The 27,070-nt window shown below is 40.5% G+C and overlaps 1 long non-coding RNA gene across 2 annotated transcripts in view; it reads right to left on the minus strand.

The window, feature by feature from the left end:
- Window positions 1-1,083: 1,083 nt before the first annotated feature.
- The window catches only part of LOC136154253 (uncharacterized), a 28,485-nt gene continuing 2,498 nt past the window's right edge, over window positions 1,084-27,070 (minus strand). The window contains exons 1-7 of one of the 2 annotated variants that reach the window (XR_010660500.1): window positions 11,436-26,665; window positions 9,924-10,012; window positions 8,305-8,441; window positions 6,555-6,762; window positions 5,950-6,272; window positions 3,365-3,495; window positions 1,084-2,293 (exon numbers count right to left, since the gene is read on the minus strand). This is a non-coding gene — a long non-coding RNA (uncharacterized lncRNA). Of the gene's footprint in view, window positions 2,294-3,364; window positions 3,496-5,949; window positions 6,273-6,554; window positions 6,763-8,304; window positions 8,442-9,923; window positions 10,013-11,435; window positions 26,666-27,070 lie in introns of those variants that run through there. The other variant, XR_010660501.1, reaches the window with a different exon arrangement.

Here is a 27,070-nt window from a genome sequence, read left to right on the forward strand (position 1 = left end):
CTTTTGTTCTTTGTATATACAGTGCCTAGAAATGTATATACCATGTAATCAATGTTCATTCATCAAGTCTGAAAATTGTGACAAGCTTTTAAAGTGCATAATAGGTTATAACTCACATTCACATATTTTTCTTCATATCACCTGGATATGACCATAAGTAATCACTGCATCCTTAGTGCATACAGGGACAGGCACAAAGAAATTAATATCGTTCAGCACACAGTCCCTGGCAATTACATCAGGGGTGATAAACTGTGGCCCACAGATAATATTTACTTTTAAAAAAAAAGCAAAGAGAGACCATATGGCCTGCAAAGTATAAAATAATTGCCATCTGACCCTTTACCAAAAGGGTGTGATAACCCTTGATTTACATAATGCTTCACAACTGACAATGCATTTTCAAATATTAGCTGTGCATGGGTGCCAATACATTATTAATGAGAATGCCTTGCTTTTTTTCTGTGTTTTATAGTGCTTTCATATATATTATCACTAAAATTATCTTTATTTATGGTAAGAGGAAAAAAATCAAGGAAAGGATTAAGCTTGTTAAATATTCCCAAATTTTCTCACCTTTAAACCTAGAGGTGGGTATTAAACCCAGGGACAGAACTGATGCAGCTTACCACATTATTAGGCCACTACTATGAACAGGGAGTTCACACTCCTTCCTTGGGGCCTCACTACGTGTTAGGTCCAATCCTCCTTCATAACCATCAGTAAGAACCCCAAACCTCAGGTGTCCTGCTCACTCAAGCTCAAATAAGTAAGATGTTGCTGGCTGGCAATTCTCAGCAAACTGGCACACCTGTATTTTTTATCTAATTCTTCTCATTGGCCTGGAGCATCTCTTCACATTTTCTCTAGATAGCTTGGCACTTTGTTTCCCCTCAGTAACTGAATCTGATACTTTCCTTCTCTCATCAGCCTAGAGCTGCTGAGGAAAGAGGGGACTGAAATATAATGTCAGCTATGTGTCCCTCTCAAGTGGAGAGGAGGTGAAGAGAGGAGGTGAAGTTTAAAACTTCAAAAATTAATAAGCGGCTCAAAACTGTAATAAAAACAGGCCAAAGCATAATATTACTGATCTAAAGATATGTTTTTTTTTAAACGTAACAGCAACATCAAAAAGGATATTTCAAAAGAAGTAGATTTAAATGGAGACATGAGAAGAAGGAAGGGAGAACTAAAAATGTCCAAGAGTAAGGAAAAGAGCAATAGAGAAGAGCTGGGGTTTAAGATTCTCATCTTGGAATTTCCTTTAGTCCTGGGGTTTCTTTCCTTCCTGGTATCTCTGTCATGAACCTTCAGTTTCCCATCTAATTTAGTCTTGAAATATCTGTCTCTCTTGGGCCTTCTGTCTTATACAGATAGGTTTGAGTCCTGGGTCTTTATGTGTGCTTGGGTCACAGGTCTTCAAGTCAAGGTTTTTTAATCCCATCCTGAGTCTTTGGCCTTCTGTCTCACTGAGACTTGAGTCTTCAATCCAACTCCAGTCTAGACATTTGGACCTTCTGTTGGTTTTGGATCATCTCACAGGGCGATCTGGCATAAGGAACAGCTCTGCAATGCTTATTTTGATAGCTGACACTCTGCACCTACTGAAAGGGGTTAGGAGACCCCTTTACAAACACACACAAGAGTACACACACACATGCACAAAAAACATGCAGGAGAGAGAATTGCATGAAATCAAAGAGGGGGAGACATAGACTCAAGAAATACTCAAAAGTGAATAGAAAGGCAAAAGGAGAGAAGAATCAGGAGAACAGAGATGAATGCTGAAACTGAAAATCACAAAGAACAAAGAGACACTGGGGCACACAAAGCATGGGGAAAAAAAGAGAAAATGGCCCAAGAAAGACACAAAGAACATGTAGAAAAGAGAAATATGCAAGATAAAGAGTAGAAACAGCAGAAGGGTAGTCAGTATCAGAAAAGGTGAAATGTCAAACCAACAAGGGGAACAGGTGACAGAATTCACAAAGAGAAAAAGAAGAGAGGCAGGCATAGCAAGAAATGAGCAAAAGGCACACACAAGAGGTTCAAAGAAAACAGTGAAAGAAGAGCTAGATCTAGCAGAGCAAGGAGAATCAGTAACAAAATGAAGAAAACTAGAGAGAGACATCTAAGACAAGACACAGACCACTCCTGAGTACGAAAAAGTAAATGAGACAAAGATACACAGAGAAGAAACCAGCAAGAGAATCATGGAAATGGGTAAGACATATTTTAGACAAGAAAGACCAAAGACATTCAGAGAAGAAATAGACAAGCAAACAAATACACACTTATGAGTTTAAAAGATAAGCAAAGGCAGACATTCGTGGAAGAGGGTAAGAAACAGAAGAGACAAATACAGTGACGAGCATGATAATCACAAGAAGCAACACAAAGAGAAGAAAACAAAAAGTGCATTAATAATTGCAATAATCTGTTATTAGTGTCAATACTATTTATATTACTACTAGCAATAATAATTATAATAACAACAATTACCACCAGCACAGATACTCTTCTACTTACAAACTTTTAATTTGGGAATTTTTTACATAGAACCAAACCACATCAACCCTGTGCTACTAGACGGTATCAGTGGTCACTTGTATTGTGTCAAATGAACTTCTTAGGTTACCTTTTACCTACCATGTACTAGGCACTGTGCTAAGCACTTTACATAAATGATTTCATTTAAGCTTCACAAACAGACAAGTCTAATCAGACTCTAAATTGCCCAAAGGTTGTTCATGTAGGAGTGGCAGAGGTAAACACAGAATATGTGCCTCAACATTCTGTTACAACTTTCCCAAGATTTCCAAGACAGTCAAATAAGGTGCCACACATAAGTGAATATTATACATAGTAAATGGCCTTTAGAGAGCACCTAGTTAGTCCTCTCATTTTATATCTTCACCTTTCCCCATTCCTTTATAAAACTGACTTGATTTTTATACTTTTGATGATTATAGTAGCTGCTTCAGGGACTAGGTTTTCTTTAATATTAAATCCTAACTGCAGATTTGCTCACAAGAGAGGCCAGCCTTTCAGCAAAAAACAAAAACGTTTTTGGCTTAAGTTTCTATATGTTTAGGCCTCTAAGAGTGGCAAAAGATCTATGTAGAAGAGATAAACAGACAAGGTGAAACTAAATTACCCTATGACACAACTGGTACACAGACTATATTATCTTTTGAGTTGCTTTAGTGAAACCAACTGTTAATGTAGGTTACTGATCATCCTCCCATCTCACATTCAGCACCTCTTCCACCATAGATCATTATACGTCATCCGACACAAACCTCCATCAAACAGCCATTAGCTCTAAAGTAATCCTCATAGGATTACACCAACAACAACTTACTTCACTTTGCTATTCTAAAATGCTAGCATGCCAGGCATGTTGATCTTCCTTGGTGTGTTCACATTTCTTGCTCTTTGCACTGCTTCAGGGAAAGATAATGATTTGGCAAATATGAAGGGAACAACCAGGAGCTACAAAAGAAAACAAGAAAGAAACCATGTAAATGCCATGAAGTATTAACTGAGTACTGTGCTAGAGTTATGGGAAGATCCAAATTTATGAGTTACAGAAACTGTCTCTACAGAGCTGAGAAAAATATAAAGTTGACACTTTTAGATTCTTAGAGATAAAACTAGTATAACTGCTTCATTCAACTGAATAGGAAACTATGGCATAAATAGGAAAATATCTTGCCTAATAACACTCGGGGAAAACCAGTAGACCATTCAGGTATGACCTAAATCAAATCCCTTATGATTATACAGTGGAAGTGAGAAATAGATTTAAGGGACTAGATCTGATAGACAGAGTGCCTGATGAACTATGGATGGAGGTTTGTGACATTGTACAGGAGACAGGGATCAAGACCACCCCCAAAAATGCAAAAAAGCAAAATGGCTGAGGAGGCCTTATAAATAGCTGTGAAAAGAAAAGCAAAGGAGAAAAGGAAAGCTATACCCACGTGAATGCAGAGTTCCAAAGAATAGCAAGGAGAGATAAGAAACCCTTCCTCAGCAATCAATGCAAAGAAATAGAGGAAAACAAGAGAATAGGAAAGACTAGAGATGTCTTAAAGAAAATTAGACATACCAAAGGAACATTTCATGCAAAGATGGGCTCAATAAAGGACAGAAATGGCATGGACCTAACAGAAGCAGAAGATATTAAGAGGTGGCAAGAATACACAGAACTATACAAAAAAGATCTTCATGACCCAGATAATCACGATGGTGTGATCACTAACCTAGAGCCAGACATCCTGGAATGTGAAGTCAAGTGGGCCTTAGGAAGTATCACTACGAACAAAGCTAGTGGAGGTGATGGAATTCCAGTTGAGCTATTTCTAATCCTAAAAAATGATGCGGTGACAGTGCTGCACTCCATATGTCAGCAAATTTGGAAAACTCAGCAGTAGCCACAGGACAAGAAAAGGTCAGTTTTCATTCCAAGCCCAAAGAAAAGCAATGCCAAAGTATGCTCAGACTGCTACACAATTACAATCATCTCACACGCTAGTAAAGTAATGCTCAAAATTCTCCCAGCCAAGCTTCAGCAATATGTGAACCCTGAACTTCCAGATGTTCAACCTGGTTTTAGGAAAGGCAGAGGAACCAGAGATCAAATTGCCAATATCTGCTGGATCATCAAAAAAGCAAGAGAGTTCCAGAAAAACATCTATTTCTGCTTTATTGACTACGCCAAAGCCTTCGACTGTGTGGATCACAATAAACTGTGGAAAATTCTGAAAGAGATGGGAATACCAGAGCACCTGACCTACCTCTTGAGAAACCTGGATGCAGGAAGCAACAGTTAGAACTGGACATAGAACAACAGACTGGTTCCAAATAGGAAAAGGAGTACGTCAAGGCTGTATATTGTCACCCTGCTGATTTAACTTATATGCAGAGTACATCATGAAAAATGCTGGGCTGGATGAAGCACAAGCTGGAATCAAGATTGCTGGGAGAAATCAATAACCTCAGATATGCAGATGACACCACCCTCATGGCAGAAAGCAAAGAACTAAGAGCCTCTTGATGAAAGTGAAAGAGGAGAGTGAAAAAGTTGGCTTAAAGCTCAACATTCAGAAAACTAAGATCATGGTATCTGGTCCCATCACTTCATGGCAAATAGATGGGGAAAACAGTAGAAACAGTGGCTGACTTTACTTTGGGGGGCTCCAAAATCACTGCAGATGATGACTGCAGCCATGAAATTAAAAGACGCTTACTCCTTGAAAGGAAAGTTACAACCAACCTAGACAGCATATTAAAAAGCAGAGACATTACTTTGTCAACAAAGGTGTATCTAGTCAAGGCTATGGTTTTTCCAGTGGTCATGTATGGATGTGAGTGTTGGACTATAGAGAAAGATGAGCGCCAAAGTTTGACGCTTTTGAACTGTGGTGTTGGAGAAGACTCTTGAGAGTCCCTTGGACTGCAAGGAGATCCAACCAGTCCATCCTAAAGGAAATCAGTCTTGGGTGTTCATTGGAAGGACTGATGTTTAAGCTAAAACTCCAATACTTTGGCCACCTGATGCGAAGAGCTGACTCATTGGAAAAGACCCTGATGTTGGGAAAGATTGAAGGCAGGAGGAGAAGGGGATGACAGAGGATGAGATGGTTGGATGGCATCACCAACTCAATGGACATGAGTTTCAGTAAACTCCAGGAGTTGGTGATGGACAGGAAGGCCTGGTGTGCTACAGTTTATGGGGTCACAAAGTGTTGAGCACGACTGAGCGACTGAACTGAACTGAATAACACTTGGTGAGGCTCTGGAAACAACATCATCAATCATAACCTTATTCCTTTAATTGGATAGTAATCTGTACAAAGCCTATACAATCAGGACTTTCTACACTGAACAGTTACCTCTACCTCCCAACCTGCATCCCCCTAACCATTCTCTCTCATCACTGACCTAGAGTATACAGTGTGCTAGTCCTTTAAATCCAGTCTGATGATAGACAACTTTGTGCCACTTCTAATCACATTCCCATTCATAGTTGTGAAGCTTCTGTCAATTAGCAGGCAGAGCATAAAAAGATAAATCTCTGTTTTATCTTCTCAAACAGCTTGTTTTTTGTTTTGCTGCACAGCTTTCCCAAGGCATCTTGAAGTATGTAAATGATTGGCAAAGTTCTCCAACAGGGCCTCAAGGGAGACTTTGGGGATCAAAGGGTCCAGAATGATGATCTGCCCATGATCAGTGTCACAGATGTGTCAGTCATCATCCATGTTGCCCTAAAAGAAAGAAAAACTTAGCTGTAAGCCTCTACCACATACTACAGTCCCATCCTAAACACCCTAACTAATGCAGCCTGCTATTTTCTTCACATCGTCATTTTAACCCATGTCACACTCAGTTACTTCCCAGGTTAATTAGGAGGCAGTTTTTTTTTTTAACCAAAGCAGACATAGATGACAATGACTAAAAACAATCTAAATGAAAAGCTAAGTGCAATGTATACTGAAAAACAAGAAATTAAAGACTATTTATTATGCTTTTAGGGACAGTTTACCCACCTCTGGATGTGTGGTGGTTGTCTTGAGACTTCACCTTCTTAACTGGGCCCAGGAAAGAATCTTGGTAGAACCTCATGGCCTAGTTGTTGCTCAGTGGTAGTGAGTCTTTCCCCTGGAGGATCCTCATGCCCCATCTCCACCTAGGAATCGTCAAAGGGAATGGGTCACTAACACTGTAAAGCAACAGGCCTATTCTTTTGAGGTAGATCTGGAAAAGAGATAAAAGAAAAATAATTACTGAAATGCAGTATACTGCGAAAGTCTGTCCCAAAGAGTAACTAGAGGTTAAATTAAACTATATCTACCCTTTTCTTCAGAGTAAGGACTGGAGATTTAGAACTTTATATTCTATTAATAGCTACCAGCCTAGCAACATGCAAATTCCTCTATTCTTTCAAGCTCCATTCCCTGTACTTCCCCTCATTTCCAAGAGCAATTTAGAGCTGAATAATTACCAAAATTCCCATATTTTGTTTTAGTCACCAGTCTCTACTGATGAATAATCCTCTAGAGCAGTGGTCCCTAACTTTTCTGGCACCAGGACCAGTTTCATGGAAGACAATTTTTCCATGGTCCAGGGTTGCGGAAATGATTTTGGGATGATTCAAGTACATTACATTTTGTTGTGCACTTTATTTATATTATTATTACATCAGCTCTACCTCAGATCACCAGGCATTAGATCCTGGAGGTTGGGGACCCTGCTTGAGAGCATGAATTTTTAATGTCCTTGTGTTCTCAAAAAATAAAGTAAACATCAAGAAATTAAGGGATTGAAAATAACAAAAGGAGGAGCTAGCTTTCTCTATCAAGAGAGCCATCAAGCCACTTGAGAAGAATTCCAATGTGGTCTGACCATGTGAATTCTGTAAGACGTTGCCTCAGGCTTCTTTTATAAAGTACTATTTTAAGAATTGAGCAATCCATCTCAACAAAAGCACGTCTCTCTCACCTAGTTTTGTAGCATTCCCTTCTTTTATTAATAATTTGTAAATTAAGTAGTAAGATGTTGGAGCATTGCCAAGGTAAACAGAATTGTTTTCTCCTCAATCTACATGGTACAGTTCTTGAATAGCTTATATAAATGAGGTACCACCAAAGTACCAGGATATTAAAAAAAATCAAGAATTGCTACAGGCACATAAAATCCCAGTTATTACAACAACTAAGCAAATCTATGCAAAAGGAAAAACAAGGATCCAATAATGTAGCTTACACAGGCCCTTGGGTCTCTATTATTCTACTCTTACACTCAAAAAGAAAAAAATCAAAAAGAAAAAAATGTATAGAAATAGATGAAAATTGGCTTATGTTCTTTTTTTTTTTTTTTTTAAATTTTTATTTTTCAGTGGGTTTTGTCATACATTGATATGAATCAGCCATAGAGTTACACGAATTCCCCATCCCGGTCTCCCATCCCACCTCCCTCTCCACCCGATTCCTCTGGATCTTCCCAGCCCAACAGGACCGAGCACTTGACTCATGCCTCCCACCTGGGCTGGTGGTCTGTTTCACCACAGATAATATACATGCTGTTCTTTCGAAACATCCCACCCTCCCCTTCTCCCACAGAGTTCAAAAGTCTGTTCTGTACTTCTGCATCTCTTCTTCTGCCCTGCATATAGGGCCATCGTTACCATCTTTCTAAATTAAGAAATTACAGTATGTTCTATTTTTAAAAGGAGACGTATAGGAAGTTAAAGCCTTTAAACCCAAAGACAGAATTCACACAATAAGCTCCTTACACTACCTCTTTCTCCAGGGAAACTGCAAGCCATCCTATTAGATTGGTTGGAGCTTATCCAGATTCTCAAAAGGAAAGACCTGCTGAATATGGAGCTTCTTAAAGTTGCTTGCAGTTCTCAGGTTTGATATGCTTGGAATGTCCTTGAGAAGAAAGACAGGGCAAGGGTCAATATAATATTCATGGTGAGATTTGACAGAAAACAGCTGAATTCTGTAAAGCAATTATCCTTCAATTAAAAAAATAAATAAATTTTTTTAAATGCTGAGAAAACCTCAACAACAACAACAACAAAAAACCCACTAAGAAGCATTAACCTGAAGCATTAGATATAGGTATCTCCTGTCTTTCATCTCTAGCTTGTTGTCTCCCTAAGTTCCTGTAATGGCAAGCACTGGCAGTATCACAGAAGAACTAAGCAAGTATAGAAAAAAGAGCTAAATGAAAGTATGAGTCAAAGCAATAGCCACTTTAAGGGCTGTCTAAGTTTGTGGCCTAAAGGTGCTAAAAATACTTCAAGATGCAAAGAAGCAGAGGAATTGCTACTGCTGCCTGGAAGTACAATTGCCTTGATCATTTTTAATAATTAGTTACCTGCCCTTACTATAGGATAGAAGGTCACTGAAGAAGGTCTAAGTCAGGTTTGCAATCTTGAAAATATTTTTTATGTTATGATATAGTGTGGAAAGAACCAGGTATGGCTTCCAGATCCCTGATCAAGAATTACCACATTATAAGGATCTATTATAACATCAAACAAATCCTAGACGCTCACTCCCTGGAAGGAAAGTTATGACCAATCTAGACAGCATATTAAAAAGCATAGACATTACTTTGCCAATAAAGGTCCATCTAGTCAAGGCTATGGTTTTTCCAGTAGTCAGGTATGGATGTGAGAGTTAGATTATAAAGAAAGCTGAGCGTTGAAGAATTGATGCTTTTGAGCTGTGGTGTTGGAGAAGACTCTTGAGAGTCCCTTGGACTGCAAGGAAATCCAACCAGTCCATCCTAAAGGAGGTCAGTCCTGGGTGTTTATTGGAAGGACTGATGTTGAAGCTGAAACTCTAATACTTTGGCCACCTGATGTGAAGAGCTGACTCATTTGAAAAGACCCTGAAAGATTGAGGACAGGAGGAGAAGGGGAAGACAAAGGATGAGATGGTTGGCTGGCATCACCAACTCAATGGACATGAGTTTGGGTAGGCTCTGGGAGTTGGTGTTGGACAGGGAGGCTTGGCGTGCTGCAGTTCATGGGGTCGCAAAAAGTCGGACACGACTGAGCGACTGAACTGAACTGATCACTTTGCTTAGTAACAGTGTTTTCCTCCACTCTTCTTCCTCTATGAACCACAGAATTTCCCCCAAATTTTATGGTACTCATCAAATTGCCCAACACCATAATAATTTGTTCATTTCTGTATCCACCATGAGATAGCAGATTCCTGGATAGGAACTATGCCTTTGATTTTACTATTTATTCCAGTGCCTGGTCTAATAAATATTTGTTGAATTAGCAAAAGGATTATCTTGAGTTTGAAGATGCCCACATTCCCAGAGCATCCCTTTCTACAACTGCTAGAGATTTTATTTCAGGCAAAGAACTGAAATACAACTCCAAGATTCACCTTTGGATGCTGTCCAGTGCAGGCTTCAATCCACCTAAACTTGATCCATACTTCCTCTTGAGTGGAGGGAACCAGCTCAGAATTCATCCCTTTAAAACAAATTCCAATAAATAGTTATAGCTGTATATTAGTATTGAATGATAACTTGATTAACTACAATAAAAGATTTCATAAGCACAGACCAGTGTTTCTCAAATTGGGGTGATAAGAACCCTGGGGGTTTGTGGATACATTCACGCGATCTCCAAGTTTTATATAAATTATTTAAAATGTTATATAAAATATTGTATCTTTGACAAAGCTATTTTGAAAATGGAAACCATGTTTACTTTTCAAATAACTTAAGTCAGTGTTACTCAAAACATTTACTCTTTAGGATCTCAAGAAAACTTGTTTCTTTAAAAGGTGCTGCATCCTGACAAATTACTTCAGTTTGAGAAACAAGAAGGCTCAGGACTATTCATATATTACCTCCAGTCAGTCAGACAAATATCTTTAGGCACTGGCTGGGGGAAACAAGCTGTGAGGAAATATGGATATGAATTAAAATGGGCAGTAAGAGAAGCCCAGCTCATTAATATAATTCTTTTTGCTCTTGCTGGGATACATGGACATACACAAAAAAAAGTTTTCAAATTTGATGTTAATATTTTTTCAGTTCAATATTTGTTCTTTTTACACCAGAGAGGCTAATCTTTTTAGCTCATAAAAGTATTTGTTGAAAAATGTGAAAGGGAAGAGGGGAAGGTCATGGTCTTCTTATAGAACATATTTCTCTATTGCCCTCTTGCCAAAGAGGATCCACAAATCTCTCAAACTAAAAAGACACGGCTACTCTCATCTGTTCTTGGGCAGAGAGAGAATAAGAAGCGTACAAAGTTCTAACATGTCAGATTTATACTCCCAATCCCTAGAGCTTGAAAAACTCAAGCTTAAAACAATCAACAATTTGCCAGCCTGGATATAGCGAAACACAATGGCCAGGCATTATTTCTAATCACCTTTCGTGAGTTCAGAAAAGGTAAAAACCAAATGACATTAAAATAAACCAATTATACTACCCAGGTGGCTGTAATAGTAATCATGTCCTGGACCAAAGACAAAAGTTAACCCACCTCCTTAAGTTCACCCTATCAACTTCAAACCCTAGTGTGCTCATCTTTTAAAACTCTATAACATATAACTCACACAAGACAGCACTTGATTATTATGTTCTACAGTTATTTCAAGTGTGCTTATATTAGCTTTTTAAACAATATAACCATATTGGGGATGAGATTATATAAGACTATAGCATTTCAATCCCTCACTTCAATATAGTCTAGCATAGGGCCAGATACACAATATTAATTTTGTAATTGTGTTAACTCATATGGTGATATATAAATTACAGATGAGGTAGAAACATGGAAGGAGACTTATAGGACCCTCCAATTTTTGTGTGGGTAGCATCTAAGAGAAAGAAAATGGAACAGGGAAAAGATTACTTAATAGCTACAAAGTAGTACTTACAGTATTCTAAAGAGCCAGAGACTCTTCTTACAGCTGTCCAAGGAGCTAGTAGTGCAAACTGCACCCTGAGCTGGGCCGATCTTTTGACATCCTTCTCAGACAACAGTATCCTTTTTCAGTGATTACAAAGAACTGCTGTGGTGATAGTTACTTGCTTCAGCAGTTCCATATCAAATAATTCTCTGTCAAACACCTTATACACTAGAGGCTGGGATATTATTCATTTGTATTCATTTTCACTATTGAAATTTATATCCAAAAGACTGATTAGACCTTGGCTTATTTTTCTTTTCATATAAAATGGGGAAACTGGTTCCATCATTTCTAAGTCCTCACTTCAGTGTGGTGCTTTAGGTAACTTTAAAATAGCAGAATTAAACAGAGTACATAAAATGTAATAGATTAATCAAACAAAGTGATCTATGGTTTTCAAAAGCACCTCAGCATGTTCTCTCATTTTATCCTTTTACAGCAATCTTCTTGAAATAAGTACAGACTAATTGGAGCTCCAGATGAAGAAATTTAACGATTTGGAAGTTTAGGTAGTTTTTCCTAGAAGTGAATACTGGTAAAGCCCAAATAAGGAATGGTTTGAAAATGGTGGTAGAGCCCAAAGACACTGGTCTTAAGAGTTCCACTCTAAAACTCCTTTGGTAATATACTAAAATATCAAAGTCACAGTAGTCTATCCACAGACTCACCACCCTTAGTAAAATGAGAGACACTGGTCACCAGGTACATGATATAAATGGGTTTACCGACTTCAAAATTTCAATGACCAGGTTATCAATTCCACCCTGCAATCCAGATGTCTTTCTTAAAAAATTTAAAAAAAAAAAAAAAACTTTTTGGTTGTATCCTGGCAATTGGCACTATAAAATGGCAATATACAAGAGGAAAGGAGAGACATAGCCAGGCAATCTGCTTTGAAAGGAAGAATGCACAGATAGTGCTAAACTTCCTTCCTGGGAAGTCAATTTTCAAATGATATTTATATATAATGAAAACCCAAAATAAAGGGTAGCAATCCAGTTCCCTTGGGTCCGACTTGCCTTGAGCATTTTGCCTAGTAAAGTAGTAACAGAGGGGATCAGGAACGGTTCTGTTCCCAGAGTATGACAATAATCGGAACTGGGATCATTAACAAATGCAGGAAAAGGAGTGAAGGTCCAGCCACCTAGGTCAGGTCTGCTTTTGGTAGTCCATACTGCACAAATATAATATCAAAATTGTGTGGAGATCTTGGGCTGATGGGCTAACAAATGGGACAATCAATACTGTGTTAATAACACAGAAGGGGCTGTGGGTGGTCAGCACTATTCAGAAGTAACTCAAAGAAGGAAGTGGAAGAGTCCGTGACTGATGGGTGGGACCAAGGAAAGCGCAACAGGGAATTATAGAAATTCAAAGTGGGCAGAACAATGACATATGGGACTGTTAACATTGTAAATCCAAGAGAAACGTTTTGTTCAGTCAACATTTCCCAGCAACAGTGAAAAATGGGCAGGGCAGGGGTGGGAGGGGTGAGGGAGCATAATCTTATCTGGATAGATGGACACCTGAAATTGTGAACATTAAAAATCCATAAGAAGGGTCCAAGGGCAGGCAAGCGGTTTGAAGAGGGAAGATAAGCGCAAGGCCATGATTACTTGGAATTTGATACATTGGAACCAGTGCAAAAGGAGTGGGAATGTGGGTCACCCTTTGATGGACAAGTTCACAGCACAGTGCAGTGTTTATAGTTTATTATACCATGAGAAATTGAAGCTGAGAGTGTGTGCCTAACAAGACCAGGGAGGAAAAACCCATTGCCAACTGCCATTGTGCTCATCAGCAGTCCCAGTAAAAGTTTTGTGTCATCAGCAGCCCATGCAGTAATGCAAAGGGAGTATGAGGGAATGATGTGCTACTCTAATTGAAGGGTGTATAGATAAATATTCACACCCAGAGTCAAAAAAAGAAGCCTTAAGTCAGTACTCCTGATCCATGGTGAGGGTTCAGGGATCCTATCTAAAGATCATACATTTGATATACTATTGGTGCATATTAATTGTCCAAGAGCTGAGGTCATGATAGCTGACTGAGGGAGTATTACTGAAGTATACTGATAAAGCCAAGAATTTCTATTATGTACATTAACAGTAAGGGATCTTGGCAGGGAAACAGTATCCCCTGCACTATTACAAAGGAAATACGATAGTCCTAGAAGTAATAGGGTTATGGGAAAGTGCAACTCTGCACATTATTTGTCCAAATGGAAAGGTCTTAGCAATGGGCAAACTTACTGGAAGGCATAGGAAGTGAGGGGGAGCGTCCTTGTCTAGTGCACAAGAATGCACATTCACAAGCTAAGGAAAGGGAAGGCAACAGGATAAGATGAACTAAGTTGCAATTATGTAAATTAATGTTGAAGGGACATGGTGTGGTCAATTAAAATCATATACCTTATACAAATATAAGAATCTTAAAGGGAGTATGAAGCCCCTATAATGTAATTGCCATTACACATATTTAAGAAAGGGGCTTTAAGTGGACAGTATCCCATGCAGTAAAGCAAAGAGGATGAAAAGAGTCAGGGAAACAAGTTAATTCAGAAGACCATAGACAATTGTAATTACACATAGTCACAGTCCCAGAACAAGGGCTTTAAGGTGGTAAGTTAACCTGTGCTTCAATAAGTGAAAGGGCCCTGATCTAAAAAGCACAGCTGTGGACAACTGAGAATGTGTATAAGACAACTAAGATTGTGCACATTAACTGCAATAGTGTGTAAGATCTTGAATAGTAGGCACCTCCTGCTGAAATATAAATAGAATGGGGAGGGTCCTTACCTGAGGTACAGGTACAGGAGCAAACCTAAGTACATACATTAACAGTCCAAGAGAGTGAATCTCAGCTAGTCAGAAGCAGTAATGTAAACGGGGCAAGGACATGGTATCCTAGTCTAACATAAGGGAGCATGGACTACTGAAATTATGCACATTTAAACTGTACAGAAGAAGCAGTCAGTTGATTAGGACCCCTGATGCAAAGGAGGTGGAATGGGATAGGTTTCTAGTGTAATTCTGCACATTAACTGTCCAAAAGAAAAACTAGTCAGTAGTCCCTGCTTTAATACTAAAAACTCAATATATTAGCTTATCATGAGGGCACATGTACATTGAGTCCCAAGAGAAATAGTTTGGGTTACTACTATCCCCTGATATAATGCAAAAAGGGAGGGATATTAATTTAAAGAGAAGGACATTAAACACTGGAATTTTGCATGTAAATACTCCCAGGAAAAAAGTAATGGAGGTGATTAATATATATTTTTATAAAACAGAATACAAGGGACTGAAGTGAAAGAATATATTGGTGGTGAATTGTCACGGTTCACTTTATTCTAGTATAAAGGTCTTGAGTAAAGGACATCCACCACTGAATACAAGGGAAATGAGTGGAGTCTTTATACACTGCAGAAGAAGAGAAACAAATGCAACTGCACATTAAAATGCACAAAAAGAAGGGCCTTAATATTCGGGACCCTAAGGTGTAATGTGAGAGGATGAGATGCACCACAGTAGTCAGTACCCTCTGTGGTAAGCAAAGGGAGTAGAAAGGGAATGGAAACTAGGCTAACAGAAGGGACCATAGCTACAGTTAAGCACCCTTCCGTATAACGCAACGGAAAAAGTAGGAGGGAACAGGATCCTAAACATCAGAAGGGAACACAAGCAGCAATTATCACCTTGACAGTCCCAAATGCCTTCGCAGACGTAAAGGAAGTCCTGGGATCCTAACTAACAAAAGGGACCACATCTGCATTTAGGCACATTCACAGGTTCCAGGTACCTTCTGTGGTAATAAAAACAAAGCTGGAGGGCATGGACTCCAGACTAACAGAAGGGACCACAGTTGCAATTAAGCAGTTCTACAGTCCCAAATACACTCCCAGGTAAAGTTAAAAGAGTTAGAGGGCATGGGATCCTAGGTTAACAAAATGGACCACAGTTGCATTTAAGCACCTTTCTGTCCCAAATAACAACAAGTAACACAAGTGAGAAGAGAAGGGTGAGATCCTAGAAGGACTGTAGCTGCATTTAAGCACATTAACAGTCCCTTGTACCCTCTTTTATAATGCAAACTGAGTAGAAGGGCATGGGAATCTAGACCAACAAATGAGGTTGGATAAGCAAGTACAGTCCCATTAACAGTCCCAAGTACCCCCTGCAGTGATAAAAAGGCAGTTAGGTGGGAATGGACTTTGAACTTAACATAAGGGACTTTACCTGCATTTAAACACATTGAAAGTCCCTTGTAGCCTCTGGGATGATGCAAACGGAGTCAGGTGGGAATAGGATCCTAGGTTAACATAAGGGCCTATAGCTGCATTTAAGCAAGTTAACAATCTCTTGTACCCTCTTTTATAATGCAAATTAAGTAAGAGGGCATGGGAATCTAGATCAACAGATGAGACTGTATAGGCAAGTAAACGCATTAACAGTCGTTAAGTACCCTCTGCAGTGATGAAATGGAGAAGGCAATGGCACCCCACTCCAGTATTCTTGCCTGGAAAATCCCATGGATAGAGGAGCCTGGTAGGCTGCAGTCCATGGGGTCGCTTAGAGTCGGACATGACTGAGCGACTTCACTTTCACTTTTCACTTTCATGCATTGGAGAAGGAAATGGCAACCCACTCCAGTGTTCTTGCCTGGAGAATCCCAGGGATGGGGGAGCCTGGTGGGCTGCCGTCTATGGGGTCACACAGAGTCGGACATGACTGAGGTGACTTAGCAGCAGCAACAGTCATGAAAAGGAAGTTAGGTGGGAATAGGATCCTAGGTTAACATAAGGGACTATAGCTGCATTTAAGCACATTTAAGGTCCCTTGTCGGAGAAGGCAATGGCACCCCACTCCAGTACTCTTGCCTGGAAAATCCCATGGGTGGAGGAGCCTGGTAGGCTGCGGTCCATGGGGTCGCTAAGAGTCGGACACGACTGAGCGACTTCACTTTCACTTTTCACTTTCACACATTGGAGAAGGAAATGGCAACCCACTTGTGTTCTTGCCTGGAGAATCCCAGGGATGGGGTAGCCTGGTGGGCTGCCGTCTATGGGATCACACAGAGTCGGACATGACTGAAGTGACTTAGCAGCAGCAGCAAAGTCCCTTGTACAGTCGTGGTAATGTAAATCTAGTAGGAGAGAATGCGATCCTAGACTAAGAGAGACTGTAAGTGCAATAAAGCTCACTATCAGTCTCAATTACCATCTGTAGTCCTGAAAAAGGGAGTTAGGTAGGAATGGATTTTGATGTTAACTTAAGGCACTATACTTGCATTTAAACACATTAACGGTTCCTTGTAGCCTCTTTGGCAAGTGAGATAGGTGGGAATGGGATCCTAGGTAACATAAAGGACTGCAAGCAGCATTTTAGCACATTAGCAGTCCCTTGTATTCCCTTCAGTAATATAGAGGGAATTAAAGGGTGAGAGGGAATCTTAGACTAAAGCACGGGACTGTAACTGCATTTATGTACAATAACAGTCCCTTGTACACTTTGGAGTAACACAAATGGAGTAGGAAGGATGGGGATCTAGGCTAAAAGAAGGGAGAGTAGTGCGATTAAGCCCATTAAAAAGTCCTATGTATGCTCTAAAGTAATACAAAGGGAGTTAGGTAGAAATAGGATCCTGATTATCATAAGGGACTGGAGTTCCATTTAAGTGCATTAACCATCCCTTCTATCCTCTCTGATAATGCAAATCAAGAAGGAAGAGAATGGATCCTAGATGAGATAAGGGGATGTAGCTGCAGTGAATCACATTAACAGTTCCAAGTGTCCTCTGCAATCATGCAAAGGGACTTAGTTGGGGGTGGGATCCTAGGTTAACATAAGGGACTGTAATTGCATTTAAAAACATTAGCAGGCACTTGTACAGTCACTGGTAATGCAAAGGGAGTTAGGTGGAAATAGGATTCTGGGTTTTAAAAGGAAGGGGGAGGGAAAAGAACTGTATGGGCACATTAACAGTCCATTGTATCCTCTGTGGTGATGTACATCTTTAGGAAATGGGAATCTAAACAAAAGGAAGGAACAATGGTATTTCATTAACAAGTTCTATGTAGGCTCTGCAGTAATTAAAAGGAAGATATTAATAGTTGGGAATGGGATCCTAGGTTACCATAAGGGACATAGGGGTATTTAAGGCCATTAACAGCCCCAAGCATCCTCTACAATCCTGCAAAGAGACTTAGTTGAGGATAAGATCCTAGGTTAATATAAGGGACTGTAGCAGCATTTTCAGAGAAGGCAATGGCAACCCACTTCAGTACACTTGCCTGGAAAATCCCATGGACGGAGGAGCCTGGTAGGCTGCAGTCCATGGGGTCGCTAAGAGTCGGACACGACTGAGCGACTTCACTTTCACTTTTATGCATTGGAGAAGGAAATGGCAACCCACTCCTGTACTCTTGCCTGTAGAATCCCAGGGACGGGGTAGCCTGGTGGGCTGCCGTCTATGGGGCCGCACAGAGTCGGACACGATTGAAGCTACTTAGCAGCAGTAGCAGCAGCAGCATTTTAGCACATTAACAGTCCATTATATCCTCTTTGGTAATGCAAATCGAGGATAGCCTGGGAATCTAGACTAACAGAAGGGAAGGCAGTGCAAATAAGCCCATTAACAAGTCCATGTAGGCTCTACATTAATGAAAACGAGTTAGGTGGGAATGGGATCTTAGAATAATATAAGAAACTGCTGTTGCATTTAATCCCGTTTAACAGTCCCTTGTACAATTTGTGGTACTGCAAATCATGTGAGAGGGCATAGGAATGTACGATAACAGAAGGGAATGCAGCTGCAATATACCTCATTAACAGTCCCAAATACCCTCTGTAGGCAGGAAAGGGAGTTAGGCGGAAATGGGATCTTAGGTTATGTGAGGGACTGTAGGTCCTTTTAAGCACATTAACAGTCCATTGTACTCACTGTGGTAAGGCAAATCAAGTATGAGGGTATGGGAATCAGGACTAACAGAAGGGGCTAAGCTCTTATTGAGCCCATGAACTGTCCCAAGTACCCTCTACAATCATGTCCAGGGGGTGAGGTGGGAACAGGATTTTAGATAAATGTAAGACTCTGTAGCTCCATTTAAGCACATTAACAGTTTCTTGTAGCATCTTCAGTAATGCAAATCAAGTAAAAGTAAAAATTTCAGAATAACAGAGGGGACTGTGGCCCATTAACAATTCCTTGTATAGTCAGTAGTAATACAAATCATGTTGGAGTGGATGGGAATCTAGACTAACAGAAGGAACTGTAAGTGTAATAAAGGCTATTAACAGTTCCAAGTACTTTCTGCAGTCATTAAAAGGGAGTTGGGTGGGAATAGGGTTTGAGGTAAACATAAGGGACTGTAGTTGCTTTTAAGCACAGTACCAGTCCCTTCTACTTTCTGAGGTAGTGCAAGGGAGTCACTGACTGTTGGGGAATGGGATCATAGGTAAACATAACAGACTGGATGAATTTAAGCACAGTAATAGTCTCTTGTACACTGGGGGCAATGCAAACTGAGTAGGAGAGATGGGATTCTAGACTTAACAAAAAGGACAGCAGTGCATTTAAGCCCATTAACAAGTCCCTGTAGGCTCTGCAATAATGAAAACGGAGTCAGGTGGGAATGGGATCTTAGATTAATATAAAGGACCGTAATTCTGTTTAAGTACATTAACAGTCCCAGTTACCTTATGTGGTAATACAAATCCAGTAAGAACGAAAATGATTCTAGATTAACAAAAGGGACTGTGGCTTCAGTAAAGCACATTAACAGTTCCAAGTACCCCCTGCAGTCATTAAAAGGGAGTTAGGTGAGAATAGGGTCCTATGTAACATAAGGGACTGTAGCTGCAGTAAAGCACATTAACAGTCCCTTATACCCTCTTTTATAATGCAAATAAGTCAGAGAGCATGGGAAAGTAGACCAACAGATGAGACTGTATAGACAGGTAAGTGCATTACCAGTCCCAAATACCCTCTGTAGTCATGAAAAAGTAGTTAACTGGGGACAGAATCCTAGGTTAACATAAGACTGTAGCTGCTTTTAAGCACATTAACAGTCTATAAACACTCTGTGTTAATGCAAATCATGTAGGAGTGGATGGAAATCTACACTAACGGAAGGAACTGTTAGGAACTTTTAAAGCACAGTAACAGTCCCAAGTAATCTTCAGTCATGAAAAGGGAGTTAGGTGGGGGATGGGATCCCAGGTCATTGCTTTTAGGCACATTAACAGTCCCTTGTATCTCCCTTGGTAATACAAATTGAGTAGGAGGACATGGGAATCTCAACTAACAGAAGGGACAGTAGCTCTAATTGAGCCCATTAACTATTCCAAGTAACCTCTGCAGTAATGCAAAAAGATTTAAATGGGAACGGGATCATAGGTAAACATAAGAGACTGTAGATGCATTTAAGCATGTTAACAGTCTTTACACTCCAGGATAATACAAATTGAGTAGGAGGGATAGGCTCCTAGACTAAGAAGTGACAGCAGTGCAAATAAGCCCTTTGACAAGTCCCATATAGGCTCTGCATTAATGAAAAGAAGTCAGGTGGGAATGGAATCCTAGGTTAACATAAGGGACTGAAGCTGCATTTAAGCACCATAACAGTCCGTTGTACCCTCTTTCACAATGCAAATTGAGTAGCAGGGCATGGGAATCTAGATCAACAGATGAGACTATATAGGCAGGTAAATGCATTAACAGCCCCAAGTACCCTCTGCAGTCATGAAAAGGGAGTTAGATAGGAATGGAATTCTAGATTAATAGAAAGTACTGTAGCTGGATTTAAGCACATTAACAGTCCCAGTTACCTTATGTGGTAATACAAATCCAGTAAGAACGAAAATGATTCTAGATTAACAAAAGGGACTGTGGCTGCAGTAAAGCACATTAACAGTTCCAAGTACCCTCTGCAGTCATTAAAAGGGAGTTAGGTGGGAATAGGGTCCTAGATAAACATAAGAGATTGTAGTTGATTTTAAGCACAGTACCAGTCCTTTTACCTTCTGTGGTAGTGCAAGGGAGTCAGGTGGGAATGGGGGTATAGGTAAACATAGACTGTGGATGCATTTAAGCACAGTAACAGCCTCTTCAAACACTCTGGGATAATGCCAATCCACTAGGATGGATGGGCTACTGGAATAATAGAAGGAATGGCAGTGCAATTAAGCACACTGACAAGTTCCATATAAGTTCTGCAGTAATGAAAAGGGAGTTAGGTGGGAGTGAGATCCTAGGTTAACATAAGGGACTATAGCTACATTTAAGCACATAAACAGTCCCTTGTATCCTTTTATAATGCAAATTTACTAGAAGGGCATGGAAATCTAGACTAACAGAGGAGACTGTATAGGTAGGAAGTGCATTAACAGTCCCAAGCACCTTCTGCAGTGATAAAAAGGGAATTAGGTAGAAATGGGATCCAAGGTTAATATAAGGGACTGGGTTTGCACTTAAGTACACTGAAAGTCCCTGGGAGCCTCTGAGATGCTGCAAAGGGAATAATGTGGGAATGGGATCCCACCTTACTAAAAGGGACTGTAGCTGCATTTAAGCACTGTAACAGTCCTTTATACCCTCTTTTATGATGCAAATTGAGTAGCAGGGCATGGGAATCTAGACCAACAGATGAGACTGTATAAGCAGATAAGGGCAATAACAGTCCCAAGTACCCTCTGAAGTCATGAAAACTAGTTAGATGAAGACAGAATCCTAGGTTAACATAAAGGACTGTAGCTCCATTTAAGCACATTAGCAATCCCAGCTCCTCTATGTAGTAATACAAATCCATCAAGAAGGAAACTGATTCTAGATTATCTGAAGGAACTGTAGCTGCTGTTAAGCCCATTAATAGTCTCAAGTAACCTCTGCAGTCATTAAAAGGGAGTTGGGTGGGATAGGGTCCTAGGTAAACATAAGGGACTGTAGTTGCTTTTAAGCACAGTACCAGTTCCCTTTTACTTTCTGTGGTAATGCAAGGGAGTCACTGACTGTTGGGAATGGGGTCATAGCCAAACAACAGACTGTGGATGCATTTATGCACAGTAACAGTCTCTTGCACACTCTGGGGTAATGCAAACTGAGTAGGAGAGATGGGATTCTAAACTAACAGAATGGACAGCAGTGCAATTAAACCTATTAACAAGTCCCTGTAGGCTCTGCAGTAATAAAAAGGGAGTCAGGTGGGAATGGGGTCCTAGGTTAACATAAGGACTGTAGATGCATTTAAGCACATTAGCAATCCTGGTTACTCTATGTGGTACTACAAATCCAGTAAGAAAGAAATTGGCTCTAGGTTAATAGAAGGGACAGTAGCTCCAGTTAAGCCCATCAATAGTCCCAAGGACATTCTGCAATCATTAAAAGCAAATTGGGTGGGATAGGGTCCTAGGTAAACATAAGGTACTGCAATTATTTTTAAGCACAGTACCAGTCCCTTCCACTTTCTGTGGTAGTGCAAGGGAGTCACTAACTTTTGGTAATGGGGTCACAGGTAAACATAACAGACTGTGGATGCATTTAAGCACAGTAACAGTCTCTTGCACACTCTGGGGAAACTGAGTAGGAGAGATAGGATTCTAGACTTAACAAAAAGGACAGTAGTGCATATAAGCCCATTAACAAGTCCCTGTAGGCTCTGCAGTAATAAAAAGGGAATTAGGTGGGAATGGGGTCCTAGATTAATAGAAAGGACTGCAGCTGGATTTAAGACATTAACAGTCTCAGTTACTTTATGTGGTAATACAAATCCAGCAAGAACGAAAATGATTCTAGATTAACAAAAGGGACTGTGGCTGCAGTAAAGCATATTAACAGTCCCTTATACCCTCTTTTGGGCTTCCCTGGTGGCTCAGAGGTTAAAGCGTCTGTCTGCAATGCAGAAGACCCAGGTTCCATCCCTGGGTCGGGAAGATCCCCTGGAGAAGGAAATGGCAACCCACTCCAGTATTCTTGCCTGGAGAATCCCATGGACGGAGGAGCCTGGTGGGCTATAGTCCACGGGGTCGCAAAGAGTCGGACACGACTGAGCGACTTAACTTTCACTTTCACTTTCATACCCTCTTTTATAATGGAAATTAGTAGGAGAGAATGGGAAAGTAGGCCAACAGATGAGACTGTATAGGCAGGTAAGTGCATTACCAGTCCCAAATACCCTCTGCAGTCATGAAAAAGTAGTTAGCTGGGGACAGAATCCTAAGTTAACGTAGACTGTAGCTGCTTTTAAGCACATTAACAGTCTATGAACACTCTGTGTTAATGCAAATCATGTAGGAGTAGATGGAAATCTAGACTAATAGAAGGAACTAGCTACTTTTAAGCACAGGAACAGTCCCAAGTAATCTTCAGTCATGAAAAGGGAGTTAGGTGGGGGATGGGATCCTAGGACAGTGCATTTAGGCATATTAACAGTCCCTTGTATCCCCCTTGGTAATGCAAATGGAGTAGGAGGGCATGGGAATTTCAACAGAAGAGACTGTAGCTATAATTGAGTCCATTAACTATTCCAAGTAACCTCTGCAGTCATGCAACAAACATAGGTAAATACAAAAGACTGCAAATGCATTTAAGAACGTTAACAGTCTTGGTTACTCTATGTGGTACTACAAATCCAATAAGAAAGAAATTGACTCTAGGTTTATAGAAGGGACTGAAGCTCCAGTTAAGCCCATCAATAGTCCCAAGGACCCTCTCATTAAAAGGGAGTTAGGTGGGAATAGGGTTGGTCCTAGGTAAACATAACAGACTGTGGATGCATTTAAGCACAGCAAGTCTCTTGTACACTCTGGGGTACTGCAAATTGACTGGGAGAAATTGGGTTCTAGGCTTAACAAAAAGGACAGCAGTGCATATAAGCCCATTAACAAGGCCCTGTAGGCTCTGCAGTAATAAAAAGGGAGTTAGGTGGGAATGGGATCCTAGATTAATAGAAAGTACTGTAGCTGGATTTAAGCACATTAACAGTCCCAGTTACTTTATGTGGTAATACAAATCCGGTAAGAATGAAAATGATTCTAAATTAACAGAAGGGACTGTGGCTGCAGTAAAGCACATTAACAGTCCCTTATACCCTCTTTTATAATGCAAATTAGTAGGAGGGCATGGGAAAGTAGGCCAACAGATGAGACTGTATAGGCAGGTAAGTGCATTACTAGTCCCAAATACCCTCTGCAGTCATGAAATAGTTAGCTGGGGACAGAATCCTGTGTTAATATAAGAGATTGTAGCTGCTTTTAAGCACATTAACAGTCCATTGTGTTAATGCAATTGTGTAGGAGTGGATAGAAATCTAGACTAACAGAAGGAACTGTAGTTACTCTTTTTTTTTTGTAGTTACTCTTAAGCACAGTAACAGTCCCAAGTAATCTCCAGTCAGGAAAAGGGAGTCAGGTGGGGGATGGGATCCTAGGTTAAAAAACAGAGGAGGGGGACTATACTTGCATCTAAGCACATTAACAGTCCCTTTGTCCTCTTTGGTAATGTAAAGGGAATTAAGAGGGGATGGGGTCCAAGGCTAGTGGTAAAGAACCCACTTGCCAATGCAGATTTAAGAGATGCAGGTTTGATCCCTGGGTGGGAAAGATCCCCTAAAGGAGAGCATGGCAACCCACTTCAGTACTCTTGCCTGGAGAATCCTAAGGACAGAGGAGCCTGGCAGGCTACAGTCCACAGGGTCACAAGAGTTGGACACAACTGCATGCATGGACTATCCACCAAAGATAAGAAACAGTAGTATAGTTAAATCCACTAACAAGTCCTATGTAGGCTCTGCAGTAATGAAAGGGAGATAGATGGTGATGGAATCCTAGATTGACATAAAGGACTGCAGCAGCCTTTAAGCACATTAACAGTCCCTGAACCCTCTGTGGTAAGGCAAATTCAGTAAGAAAGAAACTGATTCCGGTTTAACAGAAGGTATGCTAGCTGTAATAAAGCCCATTACAAGTCCATTGTCCCCCTTTTGATAATGCAAATAAAGTAGAAGGGCATGGGAGTCTTTACTGAGGGGACTGTAACTCTAACAGTGCCTTTTGACAGTCCCAAGTATCCACTGCAGTCATACAAAGAGATTTAGTTGGGAATGGGATCATAGGTAAACATAAGAGACTGCAGATGCATTTAAAAGCATGTCAACAGTCTCTGGTACACTCTAGAGTAATGCAAACTGGGTAGAGTGATGGAATTCTAGACTAACAAAAGGGACAGTAGTGCAATTAAATCCATGAAAAGTCCCACATATGCTGTGCATTAAGAAAAAGGGAGTTAAGTGCTAATGGGATCCTAGGTTAACCTAAAGGACTGTATCCTTCACCTAAGCACATTAACAGTCCCTTGTACCCTTTGTGGTAATACAAATCAAGCAGGAAGGGAACAGGTTCTAGACTAACAAAAGGAATTGTAGCTGCAATATAGTTCATTAACAGTCCCAAGTACCCTATGCAGTCATACAGAGTTAGGTGGGGATGGGTTTCTAGGTTAACATAAGGGACTGTAGCTGTATAAACCCATTATCATTCCTTTGTACTGCCTGTGGTAATGCAAATCATTCAGTAGGGGAATGGATGTTAAACTAGCCAAAAGGTCTCTACGTGCAATCAAGCCCATTAACTGCCCCAAGTATCCTTTGCTGTAATGCAAAGACAGTTAGTTGGAGACGGGCTTCTAGTTAAAAGGAAGGAGTCCCTAGGGATTCCGGTTTTGCAAGTGAACAATTTTAGGAAATGGCCTTAGGTAATTAGCACCTTTCAGAAGTAAAGATGATACAGAGTTCCTGATACAAAAGGCTGAGGTGTAATCAATTAGGTTTGCGCACATAAACTGTTCTAGTTCAGACTTCTTAAGTAGTAAGGGTGCCCTGGTGGAAGACAACGTGGGCCGGTGTGACTAATTTACAGGACATGGACAAAAGCAATTATGGACATTATAAATTCAAGAGAAGGGCCCTTGAGAGTTCAACCCACGTAGCTTGCAAATAGGATAACAATGGCCCATTAAAACGGACAGGACTCTGGACAACTGCAACTATGCAAATTAACTGTCCAAGAGCTGAGTTCTTGAATGATCTGCACGACCCAGCAATATTCCACCAAGTGTGGGATTTTTTTTTTTTTTTTTGCATGGGACCATGGATATATGCAAGTATGCTCGTCAATTTTTTAATAAGAGAAGGGACTTTGGGTAATCAGAACTCCTCAAAAGAAATGGCATCGAGATAAGAGATATCCTAGACTAATGGGTAGGATCATGAGAAATGAGAATTTTACATATTAGTGTAAGGTGGCAGGTAGTGCCTAGAGGCAATGAAAAGAGCATGGGTGGGTCTTACCTGTTAGGCAGGACCATGATCAACAACAACTGAATCTATTAATATTCCAAAGTAAGTGACTTTTAGGATGAGCACTTCTGTTACAGTGCAAAGAAGTTGCAAAGGACTTGTGTAATGAACAATTGGGATTCTACACATTAATAATTCAAGGAACATGGTCTCAGGTAATCAGCAATGCCTAAGACCAATGCAAATAAAATGGAGGATCATTGGTCAATGGGGGAAACAGTGTAAAATTACAATTTGGTGCTTTAACTGTCCGAGAACAGGACTCCCCAGAAGCAGGGCAAAACTGGTAGGATGCCTTTGTTTAATGGACAAGACTATGACAACTGGGACTGAGCACATTAACCAAAAAAATTGGATTTTCTGTGCCCTTTGCTGAATAAAAGAGGGTTTTGGACTGGAATCTAATCCAATAGGCAGGGTTATGGGCAATTACAACTTCACTCAGTACAGAGTTTAGGTGGTCAGCTCAGTAAATATGCAATGTCCAGAAAACTAGGATTGTGAGTACTGCAGCAACGACAGAGGAATGGTTTCTCCCTTAAAGACAGGGGATTGAGAAGATTATGAGTAACTAGACTTATGGGCAATAATTGTCTGATGTGAAGCTCTCAATTAATTAACGTTTCTTAACATTAATGCAAAGGATGAAGGGATTCTTTTTTCTAACATGGGCCAAGGGATTCTGTACATTAACTGAAAATGATGACTTGGATAGCCAGCACTCAAGATCAGGAATGCTATAGGTATACAGGGTATCCCAGTCTAACGGATGAGCAATGGACAACTTATTTTTTTCACTGAACCAACAAAAATTGCACTGGCTTTAAGCAGAAACAGGACTGAGGCTGGGCTGGGGCTGGGGCTGGGGCTGGGGCTGGGGCTGGGGCAGGGCCAGAGACTGGAGCTGGGGCTGGGGCAGGGGCTGGGCTGGGGCTGGGGCTGGGGCTGGGGCTGGGGCAGGGGCTGGGGCCGGGGCTGGGGCCAGGGCCAGAAAGGGGATTGCTGGGAACAGGGCTGAGGAGGAGCTAGGGACTGTGGAGGCAGGGGACCACAAAAAATTGAAATTATGAACAATAATTCTCCAATATAATACATTCAAATAGAAGAAACAAATTCACAGCAACTGGTTTCCTGCAGGTAGGTGGATCATTAGTCAATTAGTGCAGCATTAAGTGTGGGGACAAAGCAAGGCCTGGACCTGAGTGGACTTTCAAATATTCCTTTTCACATTCGGTCATAACATTAAATTTTT

Source organism: Muntiacus reevesi, chromosome X (genome assembly GCF_963930625.1).
Source record: "Muntiacus reevesi chromosome X, mMunRee1.1, whole genome shotgun sequence".
NCBI classification, from domain to species: Eukaryota; Metazoa; Chordata; class Mammalia; order Artiodactyla; family Cervidae; genus Muntiacus; species Muntiacus reevesi.